The sequence below is a fragment of the Capricornis sumatraensis genome, chromosome 9, assembly GCF_032405125.1.
Source record: "Capricornis sumatraensis isolate serow.1 chromosome 9, serow.2, whole genome shotgun sequence".
NCBI classification, from domain to species: Eukaryota; Metazoa; Chordata; class Mammalia; order Artiodactyla; family Bovidae; genus Capricornis; species Capricornis sumatraensis.
The window spans coordinates 79,545,019-79,557,975 of record NC_091077.1 but is presented as its reverse complement, the minus strand read 5'-3'; the positions used below and the strand labels follow the sequence as shown (position 1 = coordinate 79,557,975).

Genomic DNA, 12,957 nt, shown 5'->3' with positions numbered 1-12,957 from the left:
CCCCAGGGCTCACACGGAGAGGGAGAGAGGGTGGGTGCTGCAGTCAGCACACAGTAGGTGCTTCATAAATGTTTTGTGATGAATGAATGAATGTAGTCATCATTGCTCAGCTAGAATCAGAGAGAGGAAGGGCAGGCCCCAGACATGGCATGCAATGATACAGGTGTCTCTCTCGTTTATAACACCCACGTTTCTGCAGCTGGCAGTCAGGTCCATCCTGGGCCATTTCTACCTCCCTCCCTACTTTACATGAGCTCCCAGGCTTCTCCTTTCTTAAAGGAACAGAATCCACGTATTCCAAAGAGCTCCTTCTGCAAAAGTGAAGTCAGAGGAGGGGCCCAGACATCGAGCTTGACTCACAAGATCTAGTGCCCTGGCCTCTCCTTTCCATGCATGGCTGTGTCCTATGCCCACTGCTTTTTTAACTGCTCCCTCCACGAAGACCCGGGGTGGGGGAAACAACAGCCAAGGCACAAAGATGTGCTGTTCATGATTATTAGGTCAGCATCGATGGAATTTCAAGCACTGTGTTAAGGGCTTCACCTATAAGTGAAGTCCCCACACAGTAGGGCATGGCTATTAGTAGTGCACAATTTACAGAAGGGAAAAACCGAGGCTTACCGAAGATACAGAAGTTGCCAAAGTCACCCAATGTGCAAAGCATTTGAAGCTAGGCCTGTTTGATTCTTACATTTAATCCTTCTGCTACACACTTCCCAGGTGGCATAAGTGGTAAAGAACCCACCTGCCAATGCAGGAAACATAGGAGACATGGGTTCAATCCCTGGGTCGGGAAGATCCCCTGGAGGAGGGCATGGCAACCCACTCCAATATGCTTGCCTGGAGAGTCCCAAGGACAGAGAAGCCTGGCGGGCTATGGTCCATGGGGTCACAGACAGTCTGACACTACTGAAGTGACTTAGCACAGCACACACGTTTCCTGACACCAGCCCCACCCTGCGGATGCACGATAGCTAGAGCACGAAAGCACTGGCGATAAGTGTTCATATGTGGCAGACAGGGAAGACGGCACAGTCTACAGACAGAACATGGGCACCATTGAGAGTCTGGAGTGGGTGTTGATGCGTATTTTGTGTTTTGAGCTATTTAATTCTGGGTAGACTGTTTTTGGCACTAGGCTTTTCTATGATATGATAACATTTCCTGTATCAGACCCCCAGAGAGTAGGTCTGTAAGTGAACAGATACAGATCTTTCTTGGCTCCATTAAATGAAAATAAAAACTTAAATCAGTTCATATTCAAAGTATGGGGAGAAGTTGATAGCAGCAGGCTTTGGGGACCCAACTCGACTTGCCTGCATTCCCTGGATTAATAGAAAAAAGTGAGTCTCTCTCACTGCCTCCAACATCTTCAATCTCTCTCCTTATTCACAGGATTGCTATCACCAACGACATCTGGGCTTCCTGGGCTCACATACACCTCATGTAGAGAAACAATCCCACAGCCTATTGCCAGGATGCTCTCTTGCAAAGCTAAGCCACCACTTGTAAGTTTTGTGTCTTGGGTGGAGAAGTGTGACCAGTGATTGACAGCTTGCTAACCTGTTGGAATCAAATCAGATACAAATGTTTCCTCTGTGTTTGTGAGGTGATTGATTTATGATCTTTGGGGGTTCCACCTGTAGATGCTGTTTCTAAATGAGACAGAGCTGTCTGGTAAGCCCTTATGAAGTTAAAGCATAATTTAAAAAATAAAGAAACGCAATTCACACTTATCAGAGCCCATCACTCTGCCTACCACTTTAGACAGATGACGCTGCTGGGCCAGGCTCTAACCAACATCATTGCTAATTTGACCAGGTGCTGCTGTGGCTGAACTTGGAATTTCTGGACCAGGATCCTCTGCAATTTTAATTCCTCCTGGACAGTGATTGTATGTGGCTTTCTGTCTCTAGAACATTCGTTAACCCTTCCTTTCTCTGGGGTCTGGCAGGATGTAGTTTTTGTGATGTACAGTTTGGGCTGTGTGATACTGGGGGGCATGAAGGATTAGAACACATGATCTCAAAGAGCTATGCCAGAAACTGCTGGAAATCTGCAGTCTAGGGGATATGCAAGCAGTTCTCCTGGTGCATGATTACGAGGAAGGTGGGAGGCCACAGGGGATCTCTGATTGGCAGCTGAGCAGGCTGAAAATGGAAGCCACCCTTAAGATCTGGTTGTGTAGATGTCCGAGGTCCTGAGGGTAAACTGGGATTCAGAGCTATTTGACCTGTTTAAAGAACATGTGACTGTTGCTGGGAAAGCAAACTGATACAACCACTATGGAGCACAGTATGGAGATTCCTTAAAAAACTAGGAATAAAACTGCCATACAATCCAGCAATCCCACTACTGGGCAAATACTCTGAGGAAACCAGAATTGAAAAAGACACATGTATCCCGATGTTCACTGCAGCACTCTTTACAACAGCTAGGACATGGAAGCAACCTAGATGTCCATTGGCAGATGAATGGATAAGGAAGTTGTGGTACATATACACAATGGAATATTACTCAGCTATAAAAAGGAACACATTTGAGTCAGTTTTAATGAGGTGAATGAACCTAGAGCCTATTACACAGAGTGAAGAAAGTCCAGAAAGAGAAAGACAAATACTGTATATTAACACACATATATGGAATCTATACAACACTCCTACATACAGAGCAGCAAAGGAGACAGAGACATAAAGAACAGACTTTTGGATTCAGTGGGAGGAGAGGGTGGGATGATTTGAGAGAATAGCATTGAAACATAAATATTACCATACGTTAGTCAGGGCAAGTTTGACATATGAAGCAGGGAACCCAAAACTGGTGCTCTGTGACAACCTGGAGGGATAGGGTGGGGAGGGAGGTGGGAGGGGGGTTCGGGATGGAAGGACACATGTATACCTATGGCCAATTCACACTGATGTACGGCAAAAATTATCACAATATTGTTAAGTAACTATCCTCCAGTTAAAACAAATAAAATAAAATATAGAAAAAAAAAAAAAGATAAAGAATGTGTGAGCATGTCCCAGCGCACCTGGGTCTGCAGAAGGTGTCCGAGGATGAACGCAGGTGATAAAACAGAAAGGATCCCGTGGTCTGTTCTATAGCCCAGCCCTGGGCTGGGCTTCAGATACAGGAGAGGGGCAATGGGCAAAGAAAGAAGCGCTGTTCTCTCAAAGGAACGTGTTAGCAGCTGATAAATTTCCCCAGGGCGGGAGACCGTGGCGCCCTCTCCTGGGTGTAAACACAGCAGGGCTTCAGTAGGCTGGTTGCTGTGGCTGCCGGCTGGCACACCCCTGGCAGCAGGGGAAGTACTATTTAGTTAAGGGCTCCCTTTAACTAAATTTTGTAGGCAGCCTCATTGAGGAGACTTGAGCCAGAGGAATCTGAATGGGCTAAAGATGAGCATGTGAGACACATTCTAGAAATGTTTGGGGGTGAGAGCAGGGAGTGAGTTTTGCAGTTGGGATGAACCATGATGGAGAAGTGATGCGAATGATTCCTTATTTGTGAGACAGACTTGTAGGGCCTGGGGCAGTGTGGGGTCTGCCAGGCTTGGAAAGGAACCCATGAAGGGCTAGACTGCGGCCCTGTTCTATTTCATGCACACCTCACGTCACCTACTGGTCTCATTTTGATTCTTATCCCAGCTTGCTCAGAAAAGTATATAAACCTCTCTTGAATTATTCCTCACACTTGACACTTGCTAAACAAGGGGAGTCAACCACATCTTCCACCATCTGGGCACAGAAAGAGGGTACTGTCACCTCAGACCACAGAAAAAGGTCTTTTATGGAGAATCCTGCAGTGAAAGCTATGGGAAAACATTGAGTAGGCTTCTGAAGAATCTTAATCATTGAAAAAACAGTGGCTGGTAGCTTTTAATTACTTTGCAGACTGCTGAAGCCTGTCACTAAGGACCAAGCAGGCCTTCCCCCCTTACTGATTACAATGAGAATATGTTTTTAAAAACAAACACTTTACTTAAAACCAGGGATACTTTTTTAATTAGAGGAAAGATTAACTAAATGCATTTTCTCTTGTAATTTAATCCATTCTAATTATCACGAGAATGTTTATGATAAAATATTCAACTTTCTCCTTACCGCTGTTTCGTGAGGTTTCTTTCTTTATTACTCACGAAGGGAAAGGCTCAGAGATGGTCAATGGTATGATGGCCTCTGTGGGTCTGATCATAATGATACACAGAAATGCACAGTGGAAAGGATGGAGGAAATAATTTTGCTCTCTTGATGATTTTGACCGGAGGGTTTTCAAAAATGATGGTACCATATTTTTCAAAAGTAATAAAGGCAAGTCTTTTAATAAGAGTTTGTGAAATAGAGTGCTAGAAAAGGAGAGGGTTAGTGTAAAAGTGAACCCCATAAGCCAGGCAACTTGGGAGAAAATGCAGAATTTGTTTCTTCCATAAACATCTGGGATACCCTGTATGACTCCTGATAACCCAGGAGATGAACTAAGGAATTGCAAAGAATCTCTATATCCAACCCCTGGGTTATGCTCCAAAGAGTCAAGCAGTTGCAGCCTGGGAATTAATTGGGCTGAAAAGAGACAGACAACCAGTGAGAATCTTGAGTCTCTGAGAAAAGCATGTGTGCTACTCAACTGAGTCAGAGTTGAGGCTCCTGGATTATTCTGTGAACAGAGCCAGGCAAATAGAATCTTAGAACCCAAGAGTCATGAGGAATGAGAATGAGTAAGAAAAGTTGAGAACCAGGACAAAGTGTCCTAAGACACACTGACCTGGCAGCATCCTCAAACGTGAGAAATATCAGATTTCTTCTTAAAGGAGAACAGATCCCTACCATAGGCCTCAAGAATATGTCTGTGGTCCCTAGCAGGAGAAATGCTAGCTTAAAGAATTGAAGTTTTATCCTCTTCAAATAATAACAGAACTCCAGACTAATATTTCGGGGAAAAGTTGGTTTATTTTCCCCTTTTGAACTATACTTATGGGAATAAAGGAAACCCAGCATTAAAAATAAATTCTCATAGATCTCGTGGCTATCCCAGGATATGTCCAAGAGATCTAGGTTGGAGAAACTGGTTGAAAATAGCAAACTCCAATTTCACAATCAGGCTATACTAACATAGGATATTCAGATATTTGATTTCATGTTTGAACAACTGGGCTGTTTGGTAAAATAAGCAGGTTCAATTCCAGGTAAGAGAGGCAGCTTGTCTGTTAAAACCAGATGCCAGCAAGTTACAGAACAAACCTTTGTTTGGGAAATGGATAGTGGGTAGCTGCTATGTTCAACATGCTGCTAACTGCTTGATGGCTTGGAGGCAGATGTGTGAGAGGGAGATTGAAGGTAGCAGAAATGTCTTAAAGGGAAGCTGATTCTGATAATCCTCCCTTGTGCTCATTGGTACTAGCTAAGGATGGTGATGATGGTGAATGATGATGATGTTAACCCATATTTACTTGGCTCGTACATTATGACAGGTGCTGTGCCAACTATTTCACATATAACCCATATATGTTTGAGGTTTGAGGAAGGTCTTATTCATTATTCTCCTTTTATAAACAAAGAAACTGAGGCATACAGAGGTCGGGAAATTTGCTAGGATTTGATCTCAGGTTGACTGAACCAAAAGACTCTGTCTTAAGCACTTCATCATCACGCTTGCATTGCCCCCAAACCAAGTGAAGTGGCTATAGTCAGATGGATCTCTACTAACACTACCTTGTTTTTATTAAGAAACACAAATGTATCCAAAGAAAAAAATACAGATGACTAATAGGGACGTGAAAAGATGCTCAACATCACTAAATATTAGAGAAATGCAAAGCAAAACTACTGTGATGTACCACTTCACACCATTCAGAATGGCCATGGTGAAAAAGTCTACAAGAAACCAAGTAACAAATGTTGGAGAGGTGGGGAGAAAAGGAAACTCTCCTACACTGTTGGCAGGAATATAAGATGGTGTGCAGCTAGTATGGAAAACAGTATGGAGATTCCTTGAAAACTAAAAACAGAATTACGGCATCATTCAGCAATTCCACTCCAGAGCACATATTCAGACAAAACTTTATTTCAAAAAGATTCATGCATCCCTATGTTCACAGCAGCACAGATATGGAAGCAACCTAAATGTCCATGGACAGATGAATGGATAGAGAAGATGTGGTACAAATATACAACAGAATACTACTCAGCCATGAAAAGAATGAGATAATGCCATTTGTAGCAAAATGGACACAACTAGAGATTATCATAGGAGAACGCAGTGGCACCCACTCCAGTACTCTTGCCTGGAAAATCCCATGGACGGAGGAGCCTGGTAGGCTGCAGTCCATGGGGTCGCTAAGAGTCGGACAGGACTGAGTGACTTCACTTTCACTTTTCACTTTCATGCACTGGAGAAGGAAATGGCAACCCACTCCAGTGTTCTTGCCTGGAGAATCCTGGGGATGGGGGAGCCTGGTGGGCTGCCGTCTATGGGGTCGCATAGAGTCGGACATGACTGAAGCGACTTAGCAGTAGCAGAGATTATCATATTTAGTAACTAAGAAAGATAAAGACAAATAATGTATGACATCACTTATATGAGGGAATCTGAAATATCACACAAATGAACCTATCTATGAAACAGAAACAGACTCACAGACACAGAGATCAGACTGGTGGTTGCAAAGGGGTCAGAGGTTGGGGCAAGGGAATGGAGTGGGAGGCTGAGGTTAGTTGACTTAAGGTATTAATTTATATAGAATGGAGAAACAACAAGGTCCTACTGCATAGCACAGAGAACTATATTCAATACCCTATGATAAACCAGAATGGAAAAGAATATTTTTAAAAGGAATATATACATATATATGTGTGTATATAACTGAATCACTTTGCTGCACAGCAGAAATTGACATAACACTGTAAATCAACTATACTTCAGTAAAAAAAAATTTTAAAGAAACATAAATATAAACCATGTAAGGAAGTTTTTGAATGCCGAGAAGGATTCTCTAGGTAAACCAGATATAAATTGGGACTGAGATGAACAGATAATCAGACAGACTAATAAAAAGCAGCACTGACTTCAACAATTCAACCATGTGTCATCATTGAAACCAACACTCTGCTGTATCTTTCTCCCTTTAATGTAAAGTATGTATTATGGGAATCTACCTGGAGACCCTCCCTGACCTTACAGAAGAGAAAGATTTGATTGTGCTGAAATGGACCATTCCATTTGATGCACATACATTTGCATCAAAAGTAATGAATTTCTGGAGATGGACAGGTCCTTAGAGATCACCTCATCCAAGTGTGTTCTAAATCCAGTCAATCACATATTGAATTTGTGATATTTGCAATATCTGCACTGTTATTTACTTAATATACTTTTTACAAATTTACTCAGGCCTAATATCACTACCTGCTTCTGCCATATCCCTAAGCAATAATGTCCGTATAATCGTGAGTTTGATGAGCTAGTTATGGTTTTCCTAATACTTCTGTTTTAACAGCCACGCATAATCAGTCAGTAAAATATACTTGCACACCAACAGAATGCATCTCATGTTTATGGACAGTGACGTAGTCAACCCCCTCACTGGTCTCAGGAAGAAACTGAGGCCAGAAGGTTGGGTGACTTCTCAAGGGCACCCAGAATGTTCGTGGCACAGCCAAGCCTAGAACACAGATCGCCTCTGTCCATTTATTCGTCATGACACCATGATGAATCAGAGAGCAAGTGATGAGTAAATGTCCATCATGAACATCCTATAGAATTCATCGCTCTGGGGCCCTCTTTGTGTTCCCTTTCCCTTTAATATAAAGTCTTGAGTGCATACTGTGAACCCAAGAACCATAGACTTGGAAGAAATGCTGATTCTCTGTAAAAGTTGAAGTGACCAAGCTCTCATTACATACACTCAGGGAGTGCAGCTCAGGTTTGCTATAGCTCTTACTCTTTGATGTTTTCCTTTCTTAGAATCTGGAATCTCTCATGCTAACGCTCACTCTGTTCTGAGAGTTCAGAACTGTTTTTAGTTCTTTGCTTTTATGAAGGCAGTAACTCCTTGTATCATGCTATCTCCTTGTTGGGTCTAGCCTTGTCCCTGTGGGCCACACAACAGTACATCAAGGGACCCTCTGAAATATGAAGGGGATGGTACAAGGAATGCTCCAACTACTGTCTCCTCACAGATCTAAAATTCCAAGACTTCTTTGCCTCTTTTCTTTTTTGATGGGACCTCCTTTTCTGCTGGGGCATATACGACTAAATCACATAGGAAGTAATACAAAAGAAAGTTTACATTTAAACTAGAGGATGGTTGAGCTATAAAACTAGTGGGAGCTTTGTGGCTACCTTTCCCCCAAAAGCTCCTCTTCAACATCTAAGCCAAGAAAGTAAACACTTTCAGCAACCCATCTCACAACTTGTAAGGCAGTTTTCTTCTTTTCTTTTTCCTTTCATTTTATTCCACTTTTTACAGTGAGCTGAAAATGGGTTCCCATAACCACTACCACCAGGCCCTTGTTCTGAGTTTGGGTAGGAAACCTCGGCAGACTGCCTGAACAGACTCAGAGATAACTTCTGGGCACGTGGTGATTCCTGATCTTCAGTGAAAAGGCTCACATTCTGGCCAACGTGTAGGGGGAAAAAAATAGCAGACGAACATCCTCTCCTCTCTGCTATCCATAGTCTTAAATGGTAAATAATCATCACTTTAGGTTTTCACTTCAAAAAAGATGGGAGATCCTAGGATAGGTTCCAAGAAGGGCTCCAGGAGGAACAGGCTAATGAGCAAATCAGAGAATTAGCTGCTTCCGCGGATCCTATAGGAAGGATGGCACCACAGTGGCAGATTTTATCTCAACTTGATATCTCATTGTAGAGTCATGAAAGCTCAAATGTTGAAGGATAATAGCTACAAGAAAAAAAAAAGTTTCTACAACTAGAATGAAGCTGGAATGAGATGCAGAAGCAGCTGTACTGGTCTGAAGTTGGTTCATTTCGACAGTCGTCTCCTTCCCGACCGTTCCCTGTAGCACCGAAGTTCTCTGCCTCCTGGACTGTGACCCTGTCTATTCCTGGTGACAATCACTTAATCAGCATATCAGATTTTCGCACGGCTGGTTTTACCTTGGGTAAAGATTCATTTTCCTTATTAACATCGCAAGAACCTAGTTCTTTCCCCAACCAATTAAAGAGGAAAAATAGAAGGGCCCCAGTGCGATCGAGGGAAAAGAAAACTGATGTGACTTGTGTTCCAGGGGCAGGCTATTCAGCCCCACATGGTTCTGGGAATCCAGTCCTCATGATTCTGAAATGCAGCTGGAGGTCAGGACCACATAGACAAAATAAACAGGCTAGAATAACCATTATAGACATTGCTTGCTACCCAGATATCAAGGAGTTCACGTAGGGTTGGAGCCTAGTGCCAATGGATTTATTCTGTGCACGTGTTAGCTTGTATTATTTAAAGTGGGTGTCTGGACAGCTGACATTCAAGAGATAATAGTGACTATCTTCAATTAGCATTTTGCTTTCCTCTTGCAATCTCCGGTAATAAGAACACTGGTCTCTCCCTGTATTCTGCCCCACTATTCTGTTTGCAAAACATGTTAACGTTTACTCTATTTCTTTATAAGAGATGTTTATCTGACTCGACTCTAGCTCACAGAGACTTCTGACCTATTCTGTGGTTCCTTTATGCCCTGGTGTTATAGATTTTGAATGGACTTCTGAGGTTAAATCCTCAGTATTAATAAGAGGCAGGCAGGGGAGGGGTGGCAGGTGATTGGAAAAACAACCCATTTTAGGATTATGCTTAAAGAATGAAGCTATTCTCACCACATAATGTGCTTTCCGATTTATTCATATGCGTAAACTGCCACCTATTCAAACATTGCTAATATATTCTAAAGATATACAGGGATTGCAGTTGGTCTGGATTCAGTACCTATTTCTCACCCGTGCAGTTCTGTAGATTTTAGCCATCCTCTGTTTCTAACTTGTTAGAGACAGAGTAAATTCATTGCTTGGTAGAATCCAGCCTAGGATTGGTTAAGCTAGCTCTACTGGTTAATGCTGAAATGTGATAACTTGTATTTAAATTTTCAGCGATATGTATTAAATATCCAAATACAATTGGGTTGCAAAATTCTAGAAATGCATTTGACCAATTATGAATAGATTCTGGTGATTCTACTTGACTGAGCTGTGGAGGCTGTGCTTTTATTCTCATCCCGCCCCTCCCCAAGCCCAGCATCTATCTTCTTGCTTCCTTCAGTAAAATACATGTTATACACGAGGACTGATGTGAATTGTTTAGCCGACTATTTGCAATGACCCTAAGAAAACTGTTGCACCATGACCTTTTGAAAACAAACCACAGACAACCCAAAGTCCCCCAACTCTAAGCACCCACTGCTTTGTCTTACCCCAAACCTGCCAATGCCTTTTTTGTAGACTAGGTGCCATTTCATTCTTATTTATTTTCTATTTTCAAAACACAGCTTTGGAGGCTCTTTTTGAAAGGAACCAAAAAGCCTCGCTTTCCTTTCTGACTGTCAGTATCCCTGAGGAGGAGGACTGATTCTGGGCTTGTAAATTGTGGCATTTACTTAAACTGAATTGACAGGAGTGTCTGCTCAAAATAAAAGCCTAGAACTCCATGATACAGCTCTGGGGGCAGAGGTTGAAAAGCAAAAGGTGCAATTACGCGTGTACGAACACCTCTAGATTTTGAATAGCAAGTCTCACCAAACCAAGGTATGCTTGGCTTTTTTTGAGCAAAGCCCCAGCAAACATATTAATAAATCTATGAGGAGATGGCACGGATCCTACTAAGAAAACCATAGAGCCCTAATTTCTCACAAGGACAGACACTGGTGATAAAGACCTTTATAACTTAAGTAGTGCAAGCTCATGAAGTCATGCAAGATCCTAATTCTCAAGAAGAAACCTTCCTGGGATGTCACTAGCTTCATTGGGGGAGCTTTACTTGGCGTATTAATCTTCATCTTTCTCTGTCTCTCAAGAGGTCATGGTGATGTGAAACTTGAACCAAATGCTTCAAGTAGCAACAACACCTTTCTCTAATTCATCTCGCCCGAAGGGCTAGCTAGAATCACCTCCTGTGCTATGCTGCCGGCTGCATCCTCACCATCTTCTATGAGACTCAAGTTACCATCTTCCCATCTCATTTTCAAAGACCACAGAGACATTTCCATGCCACAGTTTTCTCTCTCCTCGTTCTCTGTGACACCTGGACCTTTCCCTTTCTCTTGGCCCCTGATGTCCTTCAAGTCACATTTGGTGTCCTTTCCCTAAAGTGAGTTGCTAACCCTCTTCTCTTTTCTCCTCTCTCTACCCAGACTGGTGCAACTCTCCAATTCAGGGGCGGGCCAGTTTTTTTCCACTATGTTTTGCACCAGACAACAAAGGACTTCGCGGACCACGCTGCAATTACTCAAGGCCAAAGAGCGGTGCAGAAGCTGACAATACATCGAACACGTGGTGGGGCTGCCCTCAACTAACACCTTGTGTAATGGACACTGAAATTGAAGTTTCAAATAATTGTCATGTGTCAGGAAATATTTTTCTTTCAACCCTTAAAAAAATGTGACAACTATTCTTAGCTCAAAAGTCACAGAAAAACAGGCAGCAGGCTGGATTTGGCCCCCTTCAGCCTAGGGTTTTCCAAGCTTCGCTCTGATCCATCAGCACTGTGAGCTCTTCCCAGAGTAGAGATGGGTTGTAGGATGGAGAGGGCCAGTAGGCATCCTTGTGGGATGCTAAACCCTTGGCAGATGGGGGGTGGGGAGAAAAGGGGAGGTTGAGGTTGGATTGTGTAAACTGAGGGAAAGTGGGATTTTCCATCTGAAGGTTATTGGTGGGCAAGAGCTCTTTTGGGGAGGAAGACTGAGGGCAATGGAGGTACGGGGGGAGAGTCTGTATTTACATCACACCAAGCATGCAAAAGTATTTCAAGAGGAGCACCTCTAAAGAGCGGGAGCTATTGGTAATGATTTTAAACTGTCTGGATATTGGGCTGTACACATCCTTCCTCTGAGAGCCTTCTGAATTTTCCCCCAGACTCTGCAGGAACTGTAAATGAAAGCAGCTGCAGGAGGGGAGGGGGGCATGGGGTCTGGAGCATCATTGAGAGATTGCAAAAACAATTCACTGCCAACAGACTGTCCCGGCAGGGTCCCAGTGCTACGGTCATGGCCTGGATAGGCATGCTGCCCCCTCTGATACCCAATTAGATGGAATTAGGGGAAATCAAATGCAAAGAGCACTTTATCTCTGCTTGACCACCCAAATGAACAGCATGGGAAACTGAGTCTGTTCTCATGAGTCAGCCCTGGACCAGCTCCTAAATCCTGCCTTTTACTCCAGGTGCCTGAGGTCTTGAGGTTAGGGCAGATGGGAGGGCCCCCAACTCAATGGCTAGAATCAAAGGTAAGTTCAAGAGACCAAGTTAGTAGTTCGGATGGGAACTTCTCTGAGAGTGTCCATGCCAGCCAGTGGCTTCAGCCAGACTTGGCATGAAATCAACCCTAGATCTGACTTAATTAAATAACAAATGCAAAAAAAAAAAATGCTAATCCCAACTGTCTAAGAGACATGGAAAGCCAGAGGGCAATCACTCCCATCTCCTCAATTAAAGGGATAACTGGTATAATGAAGCCAGTTTTGTCCTACCCCAAACCACAATAATGACAAAAAAGAAACCAAAATGGAATAAACTTGAGAACTACTATTTCTTAGCAAAGAAAATGACCTGTAGAGACATATTCTCAGTCATGACGCTTATATAGAGATGTGGCTGAGTGAGAATGAAATGGGGTCAAAGGAGGAGACATTTATCAGTGGTGGTAGTGGTAGGCAGGAGACCAAAGGCAAAGTTTTTGTCTTGGGACAGCAAGAGGATGCTCAAACTTATTACAACTGGTACCTGGTTACCCAGGAAAC

At 43.0% G+C, this 12,957-nt stretch overlaps 1 protein-coding gene across 9 annotated transcripts in view; it reads right to left on the bottom strand.

Annotated features, from left to right (window-relative positions):
- The window catches only part of TENM2 (teneurin transmembrane protein 2), a 1,060,439-nt gene that overhangs the window by 149,416 nt on the left and 898,066 nt on the right, over positions 1 to 12,957 (bottom strand). The window lies entirely within an intron of this gene.